The sequence below is a fragment of the Manis javanica genome, chromosome 15, assembly GCF_040802235.1.
Source record: "Manis javanica isolate MJ-LG chromosome 15, MJ_LKY, whole genome shotgun sequence".
In the NCBI taxonomy this organism is placed as follows: Eukaryota; Metazoa; Chordata; class Mammalia; order Pholidota; family Manidae; genus Manis; species Manis javanica.
This window is the reverse complement of record NC_133170.1, coordinates 36,871,794-36,885,734: the sequence shown is the minus strand read 5'-3', so window position 1 is coordinate 36,885,734 and position 13,941 is coordinate 36,871,794. Positions and strand designations below refer to the sequence as shown.

General features: G+C 47.9%; 1 protein-coding gene and 1 long non-coding RNA gene across 7 annotated transcripts in view; one reads left to right on the top strand and one right to left on the bottom strand.

Moving 5' to 3' along the window:
* Positions 1–13,941, bottom strand: part of CPNE4 (copine 4) — a 451,414-nt gene that overhangs the window by 176,252 nt on the left and 261,221 nt on the right. The window lies entirely within an intron of this gene.
* LOC140846418 (uncharacterized) lies at positions 10,862–13,756 on the top strand. Its single transcript, XR_012125485.1, has 3 exons — positions 10,862–11,392; positions 12,852–12,926; positions 13,010–13,756. It is a non-coding gene; the product is annotated as an uncharacterized lncRNA (long non-coding RNA).

The following is a 13,941-nucleotide window of genomic DNA, read 5'->3' as shown; positions in this document are numbered from 1 at the left end:
CCTGAATACACCTGTAGTGACCTAGTAGCTCCCACTGCAAAGGTTCCTGAGTGCTGACTCCCTGCTAGCTTTGTAGTAAATGTGTAAAAGGCATGACCCTGTTGCACTCAGGGTTCAGACCTTTGGAAATCACTTTCCTCTGAGCCCGCTGAGCCTGCTGTTATGAAATAAACCTCCGTCCTCTAAGACCTCTGACTGCTGCTTGGTTCTTCTGTCGGGTGATTCAGTCTAGGTTCCATAACAGGGGGATCTGAGAGGCTGGGCAGACTCCTGGCATCCTGGTTGTACAGCTCCTTGTGACTAAACGTATGGAAGAACTCTGAGATTGTTTGATGAAACCCTCTGTCAATGTCGCGGAAATGCACCCAGAAATACACAGCTGGACCTGATCCAGTCCTGCCAGTGGGTGTGGAAGGGAGGCCTCTGGGGGGCAGCTCTCGTGTTGGCCTCAGTGGTGTCCTCAGGGACTTCCTCCAGCTTTTGCCATGAGGGCCCGTGAAAAGTGGTTAAGGCCTCTTCCATGTTTGGGAACTCCTAAGTATTAGCACAGAAAAGGCCTCTTCTTCCTGAGAACTGAAAATACCACTCTTTTCTCTCCTGGATAAACAATACTGAAAGCAAACATTTTTCCTCTTTTTGTGCTAAACATCACTGGGAACAAATGAGTGACTTAGTTCATTGCTCTAGAAATGCTTGCAATGGGAAGATGAGACTATGAGCAGCACAACAGCCTGCTGACAGGGACCCGTGGCCGGCTCCTCAAGAGCTGCCTCAGGCCACTCGCCTCAGTGCACCCATGCTCAGAGCCCACACATTTGTCACAGCCCTAGCTGGTCCCCCACCTCGCAGGACCTGCCTTGTATCACTGAGCCCACACCCTAAAACTGTTTAGATATCCTCCCTTCACCGCCTCCTGAGCTACCGGGACCAGCACTCCACGCGGGAGGTCTAACAAGCCTCACTTTCTTGATCGGCTGGCTTGCTGGTGGTCTGCTGAGGACGTGGAGTAGGAACAAAAGAAGCAATGGGAGGTGAGACAGGTGGATGGGTGACGGAAGTGCCCTTGCTGAGGCCTAGCAGGCTCTAGGCCGCTGTGAAGGATGTCTGCATTGTGGGGAGGGCGGGCGAGAGGAGGAGCTGACAGCCTGGGGATGGAGAGGCTTTAGCTTCCTGACTGGGGCCAGGTGTGTGAGGAAGAGAAGCGCCAGCCTGAACAAACAGGCTGCTGTTGGGGGCAGGGCTGAGCAGGCGAGGGTCGCAGGGGCTGCCCCAGCACACCTGGGGAGGAGGCGTAAAGGTTTGCCAAAGCACGGTGGGCAGGAGGATGTCTCTTGAGAATATATATGATGCTACAAAAATTATAATTATGAAGACTAGATACAACTCTACAAAATGCTTACCATAATAAAAAAATCAGGAGTCAACATCCTATCTATAATGATGTCCTAACCCGCAGGTTTACTTGATCCTGAGATGCACAGTTTTCACAGTGTTGCTGATTTTCTGTGTTCATGATGCATTTCATAATCCACATTTAATGTTGATTATTTTTTGTTCTGAAAAGTGGTTAATTAATCAATGATGCCCCAGCAATGCTGCCCTAGAGTCAGTGATAAACGGCCGACAACAGTGGCGTGGGGACAGCAAAGTGGAAGATAGTGTGATCTGCTGCTGAAGCAATGATGAAGTGAATTTTCTTTCATTTATGCACAATAATCATAGCAAGACTTCAAAACAGAGTCTAAAACTGGGCATAAAAGCCTGTGTTCAAGGAAAGGGAAAAGTTTTTCCTTCCTTCCTTTTTTGCCTTTTTCCCATCTTCGTCATTTCCCTCATTTTCTTTCTTCCTTTCTTTCATTTTTATCTTTAGTCTGTAGCTGAACCATGACATTTGATTAAGGTGCAGCCCAGGTATGTGGGGGTGGGGTCATAAGCACTCAGGTGTACCTGTGCGTGTGGTGCTCATGTGCACTGCATTTCAATATTTAGTGAGAGACTTTCCTCACTTCTCAGCTTGGTTTACCCTCTAACCAGGAGTGATAAACCATAATGATACACATATTTAGAGCAGGCCTTTTAAAGAAAGCTGAAGAAAACCAGTTCAGACTGGTTTTTTTAAAAAAGCAGGACTCAATAAAGAAGGGCTGGGCCCTCTGAACCTAGTGAGCAGACCCACCTAACAGCCCAGCCAGCTCCCTTCAGCTTAGCTGGGGCTTGGGGAGGGCAGGTGGCCTGGGGCATGGTTGTGACACTTTATCCTGTAGGCAGGGAGGGACAGGACATGGCTCATGCTTTGTCAGACTTGAAAGTAAAAAAAAAGCACAACCACTTTCTGTGCTTCCTCTGAATATTTCTCCAAAATAAGAGCTTCAGATCCAATCTGCTACCAAAAGGATAATTTTGAGCTAGAAGGATTTGTTTTAGATTCCCCAAATCCCCTCTCCCCAAACACCTATACTCAGAATTTACAGGTATTAGGAGAAACATGTTTTGAGTGTTGTATCCAGAAAGTCAAGTGCCCTTATTGCACCCAGCCTACAACCTCTTATTTTATTTAGAAATAAGTCCCCAGATTGTGGGTTATGTGGGCCTTAGACTTTTCTGTTCTCCTGCTTTATTTTTCCTCCCCAGTCCAGCTAAAGGGGAGACAGGGAAGGAAAAGTGCTCAGTGCAGCTATTGGCCAGTACATCTGGGACCTCAAGCTTGGTGGAAGAGGCAGCTAACACTAACTGGCTTAGCTCTTTTGCATACTGGAAACTTCAATGCTCTCTCCAATCGTTTCTGCAGAAAACCAAGAGCTGGTTTTGAGGAACTTTTGCACCCACTTGTTACAGAAACCAATTTTGACTCCTGGTGTCTTGTCCAGATCACTAAGGATGCCAAGAAAGAGAGATTCTGTCAGAGCCCAGGAATCGCAATTTCTCGCTTTGCAAGGAGAGGTGGAAATGGAAACAGACCACTGGACAGGCTAACCTGGATACAGGAGAGACTCATCCTGTCATAATGCAATACGCTAAGCCTAGGGGCAATCCATCCATGGGACAGAAATAGAAGCAGAAATCCTCCTTTGCGTAAATGCCTTTCATGCTGATCTTTTCCTTCCACTCAGTGTTTTGGTATCAGATAGAATCTCTCAATTTTTTTCCGAAGCTGAACTGACTCAGCCTTGGCCGGCACTGCTTGCAAACCGGCTTCAGTCAGAAGGGCCCGGGGCAGGGGGACCCCAGGGGTGAATAGCTTCATCCCCCTAACAGTGAGGGGGACATGGCTCCCTTGGGTGGGGGTCTAGGGCCCTGAGATAAACAGAATTGGTTTCCTCCTGCTGTCGGAGTGGTTTTGCCCTGCTTTCAATCCTCTGCACCATGAATTGAATGCTGCACTTCCCCAGCGTAGCAGGACTGGATACGCATGCTGGACACGTCCCCAGGAAGAAGCTGGGGCTCCCAGCTGGGCTTGTGGAGGGAGAGGGGACCTGACCCTTCTCAAGATTTGCTTACACAAGGGAGATTCTAAGTTCTTTGTACCTTACCTGAACTAGAAAAAGACTTTTCAAATATTTCACAGCCCTGACTGGGTAAATAAAGTCTTACTATAAATTATATTTTCTAGGGATATGTTGGGGTGAGCCTGTGGATTTTCATCAACTATCTACAAACCTTGATCTCATCCAAGCTTGCGTTCCCATTAGTCCTCTTAGAGATGCCCACTTCTGATGCCCTTGGAATTTTTCAGTGCTTATATCTCCTTGGTGTTAGGTGAGGTGACACTTACCGCCACCATCCTCTTCGAGCACATGCATGGCCAGGTGAGCCCAGGGACGGTGCTTGGGGAGCTCTGATCAATCTGCTACATGAGTAAAGACAGAAACACTACCCGTGGGTGTCGTCCTCAGGGTGGTGGGAAGATGTACAAAACCTCAAAGTCCAGGTCCCCTTTGTCTGATAAATCATGAGATATGGCTGCCTACAAATGAGGGCATATGCTTGTGTGAAGAGCATACATATGTTACACCCAAGACAGATACTTTTGGAGGTAAGATAGCTGACTGGGATTCACTGAAAGAGATTCAAGCTCCTTGATATGAGTTATGTCCGGAGAGGAATGGTCACCCAAGATCCCCGAACCATCATGATAATGACCTGCCTAGAGAGGCATGGGAGAAAGCTTGCTGTCAGCGTGGTCACTGGACAGCGGAAGGACGCATGGGGCAGACCAGACTGCCTGTTCAGGAAGCCCCTTCTTGTGACCCCATCTGCGACATCCTCTGGCCCCTCCTTCCTGGGTGGCCAGGCTTGCTGGTCCCAGAAATTCCATGATAGCTGGAGCAGCTCACCTGGCTCCTCCTAAGGGGGAAAGGGAGCTCTTCCCTCCTCTGTTTTGAGTTGGGCTGTGAATAATTCTTTGTGGGTCCTATTTTTTAAACAGCCCTCTGTGAAGCTGAGCAATCAGAACTGCGTTATGAAATAAGGCTTGCTTATTTTGTCTTACCTACATTTTTTGCCTAAAAGGGCCAAAGAAAAACCTTCAAATTATTCTCAGGGCTAAAGTGCTTGGTCTGGACCCCAAAACACTCAAAGTGAATTTGCATAGTTTCTGATGCATTCACTTCAACTACAAAGGAAGAATCTTGAGCTTCTGATTACTTCAGTTTACTCAGTTTCTCTATGTATGTGGTCTTGGTTTACCTACACTGCACAGACGTATTGTGTGCACTGACCCAGCCAACATGTGGATTCATGAGTAGCTGCAAATTTCTAGGCCTGTGTCAGAGTATCACAAAGGTGACCGGATTTTGAAGGGGGCTTTTCCTATTGTCAGGCTAGATGCAGATATCAAGTACCCCGTGCTATGAAGAGAGGAATAAATTGAGGGCCAGACACCCCTCTGAGAGATGAAATTCCTAACCTTCACTGCCTCCAGAGGAAGGAAGGGGAGGCCAGAAAGCACTGGAGCTGTTCCCCTGGCTGATGAGGAGTGTGATGGCTACCCTCCACTCTCAACAGGAGGTAGAGCTTCATTTTACAACCTCCATGGAGCAGAGTCACCTCAGGAGAGCTCTGTTCAGAGACTGGTGGGCTGGTGCACAAGGAAGGCAGATGTCATGACAGCTGGTCAGGCAGCTACTTGTGCAGTGGGCTTAATATTATTTTCTTGGTGCCTATTTGAGCAGTGAGAGAAGAGAGTTGGAGGGGAGGGCAGAAGCATTAAGGATGTCCACCATTTGGTGTGGTCAGGATGGGTCAAGAGGCTATTCTAGAAGGCAGACAGCATTGAGCTGCCTTTCATGTATCCCATTCTTGAGGGTAGACACTTGGAAAAGGTTCTGGGGTTCCAGGAAACTGTGGGTTAATCCCCTAAATGCTGGAGTGAAGGTACAGCTTGAAGAGGGTTGGGATCCTCTGCCCAGGGCTAATAACCAACTGCTGGTATATAAGCCTGGAAGAGCAATTTCTAAAGCTGATATCCTAGAATTTCTGCCATCTTAGGACTGGGTAAGTTGTGCTGTCATCTTGGAAAACCTCCCTGACCATTCACTGGAGTTGTTTGCCTGTAAAATATGGAAAGATCATGTACTTTTTCAGAAGTTCGGTATTTCATTTTATTGACCAAACTAGAATGCATGAAAATCTTTTTATGAAAGTAATGGTGAAAAGCAATGTCCAATGATGTCATAGTCTTATAATACCTTATTTCTATACCGTAGTCCCTCCTTGTCTGTGGAGGATATGTTCAAAGACCCCAGTGGATGCCTGAAACCTCGGACAGTACAGAACCTTATATATACTGAACCTTATATATACTTATATAAATTAAACCATACATGCATACCTACAATAAGGTTTAATTTATAAATTAGGCAAGCAAGAGATCAACAGCAATAATAACAGAGAATGATTATAACAACACAGTAAACGTTATGTGACTGTGGCCCCTCAGTCTGTAGCTGTCCTTCTGTACTGCATGCGTGCTTCTCCGTATGATGGTATGAGATGACAAAACGCCCCCCGACACGGGCAGGACCACGGGTGACTGAGACCATGTGAGGTGACACTGCAGACAATGGGGAGCTGCTGTATGCTTATGTGATGAAGCTTTGCCCCCATCAAGGTTGAAGCCCCATGAAAACAAGCACACCTGACTTCTTTAATGTTACATCCTTAGCATCTAGTACAGAATCTGCCACATAGTAGGTGCTCAATAAATATTTGTTGAAGAAACAACAAATGAATCTTTAAAATGCCACAACTTACAAGGCATACAGCATTTATTTATTTATTTTTTAGCCAGTGATAGACATTTATATTTGGAATCCATACTGATTTTTCACAATGCCCATTCTGATTAGGTCAGCACTGTCTGAAAATGGTTCCATGTGTTCCTAATTCATCTCAATTAGAGGTTAGCACCAGGCTTCAAAGTGTTCCAGCTCACATATTTCCAGATACAGTTATTCCTGCACCTGGTTAAGCTTGGTTTAGTTCAGTTGATCTTAAGGGAGTCGTGGCCCTCTGTGAGCTGCCGCCAGCACACCTCATCATTACTGAACAAATGAGTGGGAAGTGGACGCAGTGAGTCCCAATGGGGCTCCTGGATGGAGGGGTACAGGTCCCTGCTCCTCAGGGCAGGCTCCCCTGTTACAGGGGCCGGACCACAACAGATGACAGCACCCCAACCCTTGGCTGGGCTGTCTGCATTGAGACCGAGAGGAAAGAACAATGAAGAAACAGAGATACATCCACATGCCACACCGAGACCGTGCGTGGGATGCACTTAGCAGATACATGCTGAGTGAATGGACGGGTGGGATGATCATATGACAAGTACTGATCAGTATTGACAAGAAAGTACAGGGTGAGATCTCCAGAGTCTTGCCACATCATATGGTTACAGGACCTCTGTCAGACAATGTCTGCAGAGTGTGAGCTATGAGAGGGTGTCACCCCATTAGCCACGTGCAGGGCCCCCCACTGAGGGACCCTGAACAGCATCAGACCCACTACAGCATCTCTTCCCCAGAAGACTCGTCAGAGAATCACAAATGCAAGAAGCCATGATTTTTCCCTGAAACTGAAGTTACTGATGTGACACCTGGTCTTGTGACTCCTCAGATTTGTGAGACACAGATGGCTTGGTAACGCCCTGTCAGTTAAAGGAAGGAATGAGTGCAGTGGGAAGAATGTTAATCTGCCCCAGATCTTACCAGCTGAGATTTAATGTCGGCACCCCTTCTTTCATTTTTCTTCCTGCTGAGAGCTGACGACCCGTGGGTTACACCCTGAGTGTGCATGTCGGCGATCTCTGGACTGGAGCTGCCCGGCGAGCGCTTTCCACCAAAGGCTGTGCTGCCCTGATAGCTGACAGGTTTAGACATGACCCTCTGGTGGGAGCCATGCTACTCAAGCTGTGTAGCAAAGCTCAGGCTGGAGGAAGACCCCCGCAAAGCAGGGCCCTTCGCAGCTGGCTCCCCCTATTACCCACCTGGATTTTGTTATTCTCCATTATACTACTGGCTTTGCTTTTGTTTGCATTGTTGCCAAGGGCTAAGCTAACCTTTGATAAGCAGCACGGAAAGGAGGAGAACATAAACTTCCCAGAAGCTTTTCAGGACAGTGCTCCTGAAGAATGGAACACGCAGAGGCCAGATGGCGATCTTGACATGGAATACCCAACCCTGCAGTCAGTCAAACATTGACTACCCCATCTCCACCTAAGTGGGAATGCCCCCCTTTTTTACAATGCTATTGAAATTAGTGATGAAGAGTTTTATAAGAAAATTAGAGAAATAGAGTTGTAGGGGAATACTGAATGGAATAAGCCTGACAGTTAATCAATCTTCTCATATTTTCTTCCCTCTGCTACTTCATAGCTTTTCTTCTTCCTTCCTAATTACAGCCCTTTACTAGAATTCGTGCCTCATACATGAAATTACCAAGCACCATAATTCTTCCGAGTGGTAAAGATACCTCAAGACAAGTGCTGGGCATAGAAGCCACGGAGCATAAATCTGTAAAGAAGTGAAAAGCTAACCTTTTCGAAGAATATTACTTCTCTCTCACTTACCAGCTTTACATCTCCCTGTATGGCCTGGAAGATGGTTAGCCAGAGACGGGTAAGATTCCTCAAGGGAGGAACAACCTAAGACAGGCACAGTTGCAGGGGAGCCATCAGGTGAGAAAATGGGGGCAAACAGAGGTGAGGCTTAGAACCTCACCGCCCCCCCAGTGTTGAGAGAAATTTTCTGCACCAATGGATGTTTTGTTGCCCTTGTCTAGCTTAGATTAATTCCCAGTCTACAGGCACAGACCTGATCATCTACACTTGCCTTCTTACAGCACTAAATCATGCTTTCTATCTTTATCTTGCATCTACCTATGATGGAATAAATATTATGAGGTGATAAAATGTACCATTGCATTAGAAATATAGATGATTATACCTGCCTAGCTAACTGTGGCAGTGGGTGGCCTGTATTTCACCCTGAGCTGATACACTCCATAGTCACTGCTACATGCTGCATGCTTCTGTGGTCACATGCATTACTTAGAAACTGCATTGCATAGAAACGAGAAACACAATAGAGTACATGTTGCTAAGAAAAGTTTAGGTCAAGGAACAGGAAAAGTTCACCTGTCTGACACTTGGCTAATCATGTATAGATTAGAAGGAAATAGAAAGAAAAAGCTTGCCTATGCTTGTTAATCAAAAGAATAAATAAAAAATAATCATATCCTTGTGCAAAAGGCACTTTTTGCATCGGCTCTTTGTAGACAGAGCTCCTCCACCTGACTCCACGTCCTGTCTCTCCGTGCGCCGACTCCATCTCATCCTTTTGGGCAACACCCCCTTGTGGGAGCTGCACTCCAGCAACCCTCCTGAAACTACAGCAAGGGAAGTCTGCTGAAGAGCTTTTATAGTATGCTTATCCACCCTGAAAAAGAGAAACGAAAAGAAGGGACTTCCTTCCTCTCTGTGGACACAGATGAGTGAAGACATGTGTCTCGAGCTGTGGTCACATCCCACTATGACACAGGACACCCCTGAATGCAAAAGGCGATGTGCTCTGGCTGGAGGGGCAAAAGGGTGAACAAAGCTGGTTTTTAGGAACATTAATAATTAATAATATTCATAAATAGTTGAGTATTCTGTTACTCGCGGTTGAGCTGGCTGAGTGACAGAGATGAGATGTAAACTCAGGCCTGCCCGACCATGGGATCATCAAGGCAGTGCTCTCTGGTGGCCCCAGGGGATCCCCCTCTTCCGTGTCTCAGGGCCTGCGACCAAGAATGACTGGGAGCTAGGCCGGAAACCCTGCACTGGTCTCCACTGCCCCTCAGACCCTGTGACGCATAGAGCCGCAGAGTCACATGTTGTCCTTAAAAAGTCTCTCCTGGTTAAAAATAATGGAAAACCATTATTTGCAGCATCTCTGCATCCTATGCAGCCTCTCTGAAGATGGATTATTTCCCCCAAGCCAACTCTAAACCAGTGGTAGTTTGGCTTACAAAGATTTTCCTAAAATGCTGGTCTAAAGCTTGCATCAGTTATTCTGGCTGATCAGGTATGGGGCAGAAAGGAAAGAAAGGTAAAGTCCAACGGCAACTCAGAAACCATCATGTAAACATGAACTGGTCTGATTTCTTCTTTCTCATCTGGATGTCTTTTCCCTGGGTTATTAAAAAGCTAAATCAGCTTGTTTTCTACTTTTTTTTTTCTTTTTTCTTTTCTCTTTTTCATATTTCATCTCGGGAACATCCTGGTGAGAAGTGAAATGGCCGTGGGTCCCGCAGAGGGGAGGAGGAAGGGGAGACGGTGGGGCTGCCTGGCAGCAAGATGCGACTGTCCTGCAGCAAGCGGTCATTAGTTCTCCAAAACCTCAATTCTTCTTAGATAGGTTTGTGATCATTTTATTTTTTTTCAGAAAGTTAACCTTTTTGGTTATCTATGCACAACAAATAGTTTACACAGCATAAAGTCTGAAGGGCGCCGGAGAAAGGGAACGGGGTGGGCGTGGGGACGTGTTCTGACCCCGCCCTCCCTCGGCTCGGACACCCCTGGACGCGGGCTTCTTTGGCAGAGGGCGCCCGGCTCTGTAGCTGTGTGGTGTGGGGTGAGGCTGAAGCGAGAAATGGCCTCTTGCCCAAAGCCCTGGACTCACTCTCTGTCTCCTGCCGCCCACTCACACAGCGCCAGAGCCCAAGCTGAGGGAAGTGTACAGACGATCCGGCTGGGAAACAGGGAGAATTCAGGGCACTCTCCATTGCCCTTTTCTTCTTTATTTGTCTCAATTCATAATCTCACACTTCAGAACTAGAAGCCAAAGGACACAGTGCGCGTGTCATGGCTTCTCTGTGCTTGTGGGAGGACCTGTGCGGCCAAAGGGCATCATGAAAACAAACACAGCAGCCCGGTGGGGCTGCGGGGCTCCTAGGCCCTCAGCACAGATGCCCCCTGTGGCTGGGCCACCGAAAGGCAGGCGGGGCTCCACGCGCCCGGCTCGGCTGGCGTCCTCCCAGGGGGGGCACCCCTTTTCACACAGCTCCTCTCTCCTCCCTGGCTTACCCTGGGGCAGCCATCTGACCTGGCTGCCACACTCCTTCTCAGTAAGCCACACTGCTTCCCAATAAGCTTCCAAACAACCAAGCCCCTCGCGCAGCGGATCAGACCTCAGCTCCTCATGTCATGGACCTGATATCAGTGGAAGTGATCTCACTTTCTTTAATAAAACGGTCATTCTTCTCATAGGTCAAAGATTTAAAAAATTTTTCTGAGTTCCACTGACAGAAGGTGGCAGACCAGGATTCCAACTGGTGGCATCTGTGTTCTGCCCACTGTTACAGAATCTTCCGAAGGTCTGATGGGAGACGTCAGGAAAACAGCTCCTGCACTGTGACAGAGGGGAGGTGACGAGAGCGGGGCAGAACGTTTCCCGCCTCTGCGTCCTGTCGCCACCCACAGGGGATAAGGAGAGTGTGGTGATGGGAACTTTATTCCAGACAAAACCATTCCAGTCAACTTCAAATTGATGCACTGAAACCAAGCAAGAAAGGCACCCTGAGAGATACAGTAGATGCCAATTTGTCGAAAAGCATAGCACAAAAGCACCGAGACTGGAAGGAATCAGCGTCGCCAAAAGCCAACATATCTCACACACAAAGCACCGAATGGAGGCGTCCTCGCCTGATACGCTGCATCTGTTGCCTATTGCTGGACGCCGCCTTTTGTTCATCAGGAGCTGAGAGCTGATTAAGGACCCTTCTTCAGGAAGAGCCTAACTCCCCTTTTCATTCTCCACCTGCCACACATATACTTAGGGAGACCCACTAGACATCAAGAAGTACATTGAAGCAAGTGCATGGATTAAGTTGCAGAGAGACAGGCTAATTTACTGAGGTCTGTATGGGTTTTGGCTACACCCATCCCCTCATAGCTCTGGGAGGTTGGCGAGAGGCTGCTGTGTTTTCATATTTTTTAAATGGAGGTGCCACGTTCCTCCCATCAGAGTTCAGCCATTGGTCTTCACCCTGCCTGTGGGCTTTGCCTCACGGAAGATGTATTCCAAAACACACACATTAATCTTCCTGAAACAGGGGCTCATCTTACAGCAGAGGTTCAGCTTAAATGTGGAAGTCCTTGTCACCCTAGAGGGGTGATGTCAGAGTAATGCAGGTGTCTCTCACCTGAGGACTGGGATCTGACTTCTGTCGACCCTCACGAAGCAACAAGAGCTTTCAAACCTACCCTGCCCTCACATAGATCCATAGTTGTAAAAACAAGGAGAGAAAAAATATGAGATGTGTTTCCCTTTCAGTTTTTAAGTAGACTTTAGACGAGAGACAATAACATTTCAGGAAAATAATTTTTTCAATTCCAAGAGCCCAGAGATTTCAGATAACAAAAGAACACCTTATCATGAACAGTGGGATTGGGGAGAAACAGCTGGGGACCAGGAAGACCTCCCCAGAAAGTAGACAAGGGGTGTCCCGCTGGAGGATGGGTCATAGTGGGGCGGCAGGAGGAGAGGGGCTGAGGAGCAGGTGTGGTGCTGCTCCAGGGACCTCTGTTCATCAGGAGGCATGGGGACTGTCCCCCCGGGGAGGACGCCCTATCGATGTAGCTATGAGACTCAGGATGTACTCAAGCCTTTATGCGATGCCATAGGTACAATACCCACTTCCATCCTAGGGAACCCAAGCCCCCAGGACCACGAGTGGCCCTTGGCAGGTAGAGGGCTGGAGGGATGTGGAATGGAAAGCACCTGGCACCTATCCTCTGCCAAGGCTCAAAGCGCCCATGCAGAGAACTGAGCAGGCCTGGGGGTGAAACCTGCCCCCTTATTGCTGCTGTCAGCCAGTATCAGTGCTCTGAGGGCACTTCCTAGCTGTCTCCAGGAAGGGGATGCACCCTGATTCCGTGTGAGTCGGAGTCCCCGGTAGGACTGGGTTTTGCTCTCTGGTGGCTGTGTTCTCCATCTCGCAGGGGCCAGGCTTGGCTGTGCCTTGTTCCCTGGATTAGAGTTTGGCTGGACTCCAACATCAGGCCCACTCCCTGGAAACCGGCGACAGATCCCTCATGGAGCTCCCTCGTCTGCAGGAGCTCTTCCTACCCTCTGCCTTCAGGGTGGCTGTGCTGCCTTACGTCCTAGGGCCAGCCTCTTGCCTGGCACTCCTCGTGAATACTTACTGCCCTGCTGCCCCTCCCAGAAGGGTATGTCTCAGTCAGGTCTTGCGAGAAGCAGCTCATTCTAGACAGAGTATGGATTTGGAGGAAGGTTCAGATCCTGGCACATTCCTTACAAGGGATGTGACCTTGGGCAAGTCATACAACTCCTTGAACCTGTTGCCTCATTTAGAAAGTGGGGATTATAATCACTACACAGGAAGTACATGTCAAGTGCAGTCTCTGGCACAGAAGAAATGGATAAATGGTAGGTATTGTCTGCTCCCTTCATAATCAGCCTCCCTGCTCAAATTCTATCACATGATAGATGAAAGAATCTTTCTTTTGTAGAGCACCTGCAACAGAGCAAGCTGGGAAGATTTCTAGGATGACCAGACGGATAACAAGGTCAGATATTCTTTCCCCACCTGTCTTCTCGCCCCTCTCAGGAGACGGGGAAGAGCTGGGGGAAGAGGCACAGCTAACCAGTGCCCTGGGAGGAGCCCTAAGGGCCCATCAGAGAAGCTACACCTGTTGTCAGGCCCAAGGGGAGACGTGCGGAAACACGACCGACCGCAAGGCACAGCCTGAGGGCAAATGGACAGATGGAAGCCGGGGAGGCCACAGGGAAAGGCAGTTTGCTCTGGGCCCCTGAGAAGTGCATGACTGTGGCTGGGTGTTTGTCTGAGATAGAGGAGAGGAGGGCACAGAATCCTCTCCAAGTCCATCTGCCCCTGCCTGTTGCTGAGCCCAGAAATGGATAAAGGGAAATGGGGCTAAGTTTGTCCCCACACTTACGAAGAAGTCAAATAAAATCTTGAGTGAGCAACAAAAGCAACCTTTCCCAGTTTTTACACAAATTGTCTAGCTATAGCTGGAAGCAAACAATTTTCAGGAGAAAATATGTAAAAGAGCAAAAAAACCTGTTGGAAGAGACATTTCTATCCTGCCTTCCATAGGATGATAATGTTATAAATCTGGACCTCATCTTATGTTTACTAGACTTAAAGCTTCACACTTTACTCCAGTCATTAGAATATCTAAAATGAAGAAACCAGTGACTAATAAATATTCGAAGGCCACTCAGAATGTCAATGGTGGAGCAAAGTGCAAGATTCTCTAAATAAAAGACTGAAAGTTAAATTTAAACTTTGTACCTAAGTTACACTGAGAAGTCCAAACTTAAAGTCAAAGAAAAACACTCCCTGGGATGAGGACACACAGCTGGAAATGTTAACATCTTCTCTTCTATTATTTCCCCTCTGGGTCATGCCTGACACAAG